This window comes from Giraffa tippelskirchi, chromosome 2 (genome assembly GCF_054371585.1).
Source record: "Giraffa tippelskirchi isolate mGirTip1 chromosome 2, T2T-mGirTip1v1.2.pri, whole genome shotgun sequence".
Taxonomy (NCBI): domain Eukaryota; kingdom Metazoa; phylum Chordata; class Mammalia; order Artiodactyla; family Giraffidae; genus Giraffa; species Giraffa tippelskirchi.
Window position 1 is genome coordinate 222,482,763 of NC_137276.1, and position 4,796 is coordinate 222,487,558.

The 4,796-nt window shown below is 38.2% G+C and overlaps 1 pseudogene; it reads right to left on the reverse strand.

The window, feature by feature from the left end:
- Positions 1 to 1,476: 1,476 nt before the first annotated feature.
- On the reverse strand, positions 1,477 to 1,899 carry LOC145530979 (ubiquitin-conjugating enzyme E2 C pseudogene; annotated as a pseudogene).
- Positions 1,900 to 4,796: the final 2,897 nt, after the last annotated feature.

Below are 4,796 nucleotides of genomic sequence, written 5' to 3' on the forward strand. Positions count from 1 at the left end.
TTGTTTTTGCTGACTGTACAGAGCTTCTCTATCTTTGGCTGCAAAAAAATATAATCAATCTGAGTATGGTGTCGACTGTCTGGTGATGTCCATGTGTATAGTCTTCTCTTGTATTGTTGGAAGAGGGTGTTTGCTATGACCAGTGCGTTCTCTTGGCAGAACTCTATTAGCCTTTGCCCTGCTTCATTCTGTACCCCAAGGCCAAATTTGCTGTTACGCCAGGTGTTTCTTGACTTCCTACTTTTGCATTCCAGTCCCCTGTAATGAAAAGGACATCTTTTTGGGGTGTTAGTTCTAGAAGGTCTTGTAGGTCTTCATAGAACCGTTCAGCTTCAGCTTCTTCAGCGTTACAGGTCGGGGCATAGACTTGAATTACCATGATATTGAATGGGTTGCCTTGGAAATGAACAGAGATCATTCTGTTGTTTTTGAAACTGTATGCAAGTACTGCATTTAGGACTCTTTTGTTGACTATGATGGCTACTCCATTTCTTCTAAGGGATTCCTGTCCACAGTAGTAGATATAATGGTCATCTGAGTTAAATTCATCTATTCCTGTTCATCTTAGTTCACTGATTCCTAGAATGTTGAAGAGCGTCAAATCAAGACATTGAACACCTTCAATTTGAACAATCTTGTATGTTAATTATATATCAATAAAGTTGAATGAAATGAGATATACAATTCAGTAGTTTTCAGTAAATACACAGAGCTGTGCAACTATCACCACTATTTAATTTCAGAATGTTTTTATTACTCCCCCCCAAAACACTGTACACATTAACAATCATTCCTCCTTTTTCAACCCCTAGCAACCATTAATCTGCTTTCTGTTACTGTGGATTTACTTATTGTGGACTTTTTATATAAATATAGTCATACAATCTGTAGCCTTTTGAATTTTTTTTCACTTACAAAAATAAGTTTTAAGTTTTGTCCATGTTGTTGCATGTGTCAGCACTTCATGCTGAATAATAATCCATTACATAGATTTATTGAATTTTATCTCTTCAGTAGCTGACGGACATTTGAGTTATTTTTACTTTTTAGCTATTATGAAAATGTTGTTGTGGATATTAATTTATAAATCTGAGGGGAGCCTCTGTTTTCAATTCTCTTGGATAAGAGTAGAAATTGATGTATACCTAGGAATTTCTGGGTCAGTTTTATGCTTAACTCTGAGGAACTTCTTTCCAATGTGGCTGCATCAGTTCGCATTCCTGCCAACAATGTCTGGGGGTTTCAACTTTTTCACATCCTTCCCAATAGTTTTTTTTTTTTTAAAAAAAACAAATTGTACTTATTTAATATATTCATCACAAGGGCTTAACTTGACAGTTAATTTAAAAATCATAAATAAAATGAAAATGTCATCACAGAGAAAAATACAGACTCCTGTAGAAAAATCGAGGAAAAGGCAGACCACTTCAGGAAAAACAATAAAAAGACAACACAAGGAGAGCTGGACATCCCAGGTCAGGGCTCTTGTCTGGAGACGTGCGTTGAGTAGATTTTTTGCAGGTTCTTCTTAAGGGCTGTGGGTGTTTTTCTCAAACTCAGCAGCATATGTTTTCAAAGGGCTATGATGTTGGGTTCTGAGCAGGCTCTGGAGGAGAGCAGAGTGGTTCTGATGTCGTACAGGGCGGATCACTTGCCTTTCTGAATGTCCAGGCAGGTGTTACCCTGGGTGTCCATGTTGGGGTGGCAGCAGGATGTGAGGAACTTCACCACGAACATTTTGTAAAGGTAGCCACTGGGGAATTCCAGGGAGAGCTTATACCTCAGGTCTTCACATACCTCAGTGCCAGCTGTTCCATGAATGGTCTCTACCCATTTGAAAAGGTTGTCCAATTCAAGGAAAGCAGAAATTCCTTTGTTGCAAGACATTATGAAGGTCATCAGCTCCTGGAAAATTATTAAAGAGATGAGAGTACCAGATCACCTTACCTGTTTCCTGAAAAACCTGTATGTGAACATGGAGAAATGGACTGGTTCAAAAAGGGAAAGGAGTATGACAAGGCTGTATCTTGTCACTTTGCTTAGTTAACTTCTATGCAGAGTACATCACGCAAAATGCTGGGCTGAATGAATCATAAGCTGAAATCAAGACTACTGGAAGAAATATTAACAACCTCAGATATGCAGATGATACCACTCTAATGGCAAAAGTGAAGATGAACTAAAGAGCCTCTTGTTGAGGGTGAAAGAGGAGAGTGAAAGAGCTGGCTTGAAACCTAACATTACAAAACTAAGATCATGGCATCTGATCGCATCACTTCATGGCAAATAGAAGGGGAAAAAGTAGAAGCAGTGACAGATTTTATTTTCTTGTGCTCACAAATCACTGTGGATGGTGGCTACAGTCATGAATTAAAAGACACTTGCTCCTTGGAAGGAAAGCTCTGACAAACCTAGACAGTGTATTAAAAAGTAGAGACATCACTTTGCCGACAAAGGTCTATATAGCGAAAGCTATGGCTTTTCCAGTAGTCATGTGTGGATGGGAGAGTTGGACCATAAAGAAGGCTGAGCACCGAAGAATCGATGCTTTTGAACTGTGGTTGAAGAAGACTCTTGAGAGTCCCTTGGCCTGCAAGGAGATCAAACCAATCAATCCTAAAGGAAATGAACTCTGAATATTCATTGGAAAGACTAACGCTGAAGCTGAAGGTCCAATACTTTGGCCACCTGATGTGAAGAGCCTACTCATTGGAAAAGACCCTGATGCTGGGAAAGACTAAAGACAAGAAAGTGGGCAGCAGAGGATGAGATGGTTAGATAGCATCACCAACTCAATGGACATAAATCTGAGCAAACTCCGGGAGATGGTGAAGCACAGGGAAGACTGGTATGCTGCAGTCTCAAAGAGTCAGACACAACATAATGACTGAACAGGATCAATGAGTATCACTTAAAGGTCTCAAAGAGTCAGACACGACATACTGACATAATGATTGAATAGTAACAATGAGTATCACTTAAAGGAGAAAAATTTTCCTCCTTTTTCTTTGGGCTCTTTTTATTGTTGAGTTGTAAGAGTTTTTAAAAATTTTTTTTTAATATATTCTAGGTACAAGTCCTTTATCAGATATATGATTTACATATATTTTCCCTTTGTGGACTATTTTTTCACTTTATTGTTTTGAATCACAAAACGTTTTTACTTTCTATGAAATTGAATTAATCTATTTTTACTTTTGTTGCTTGTGCTTTTAGTGTCATATCTAAAAAACTATTGCTGAACCCAATGTCATTTTTAAGTTAATTTTTATGTATGATGTTAGGTAGGGGTTTGATTTTATTATTTTGCACCCAGTTGTTTCAGCATCATTTGTTGAAAGGATTATTATTTATCTAATGAATTGTTTTGCTGAAAATCAATTGACCATCAATGTGAGTGTTTATTTCTGGACTCAGTTTTGCTCCATTGATCTATATGTCTATCCTATGCCAGTACCACATTGTCTAAATTACCATAACTTCGTAATAAGCTTTGAAACTGGGAATTCTAAATCTTACAAATTTATCTTTTTCAAGATTGCTTTGGGTATTTCAGTTTCCAAGAGTTTCCATGTAAATTTGGAATCAATTTGTCAATTTCTGCAAAAATAAGTCAAATGGGGTTTTGATAGAAATTGCGTTGAGTCTATAGATCAATTTGTAGAATGTTGCCATCCTATTGATAGTGTCTTCTTGGCTTTCCTGGTGGCTCAGCTTTCCTGGTGGCTCAGATGGTAAAGCATCTGCCTGCAATGCAGGAGACCAAGGTTCAATCCCTGGGTTGGGAAGATCCCCTGGAGAAGGAAACGGCAACCCACTCCAGTATGCTTGCCTGGAAAATTCCATGGACTGAGGAGCCTGGTGGGCTACATACAGTCCATGGCGTCGCAAAGAGTCGGACACGACTGAGTGGCTTCACTTCACTTCACTTCTGATCCATGAATGTGGGCTATCTTTGCATTTATTTAGATATTAATTTCTTTCAGTAATGCTTTATAGAGTTTCATTACAAGTCTTCTGGTTAAAAAGACTTATTTCTAAATATTTTGCATCTTTATACTCTTTTGAAGGGATTGTCTTGTTGATTTCATTTTTGAATTATTATACTTTTAATTGTTTGGATACAGTTTCCTTTAGTTTGTTAGAAGAACTAAAAAGTTCTTCCTAAAGTCTGGTTAGTAAATCCAAATCTGGAGTTTGTCAGGGAGAATTGAGTGGATACTTTCTTTTCCATGAGCTATACATTCACATTTCTTTGTGTGCTTCATTTTTTTCCAAAATACACATTGCTTTTTGAAAATAATTAATTAATTAATTTTATTCATTTGGCTGTACCAAGTCTTAGGGCATTCAGGAACATGGGAATTCTTAGTTGCAGCCTGTAGGATCTAGTTCCCCAATCAAGGATCAAACCCATGTACCCTGCATTGGGAGTGCAGAGTCTTAGCCACTGGACCACCAGGGAAGTCCCTTATTTTTAATATTTTTTTGTTGTTGTTGATAACTAAGTAAGTAAGTAAAGTTGCTCAGTTGTGTCTGATTCTTTGCGACCCCATGGGCTGTAGCCTACCAGGCTCCTCTGTTCATGGGATTTTCCAGGCAAGCATACTGGAGTGGGTTGCCATCTCCTTCTCCAGGGGATCTTCCCGACCCAGGGATTGAACCCGAGTCTCCAGCATTGCAGACAGATACTTTACCGTCTGAGCCACCAGGGAAGCCCAATAGACGTTCAAAATAACATATTGTGGTGACTCTGAAAATCACTCTCTTCTCTCCAGGATTTGTTTTTGTGCTGT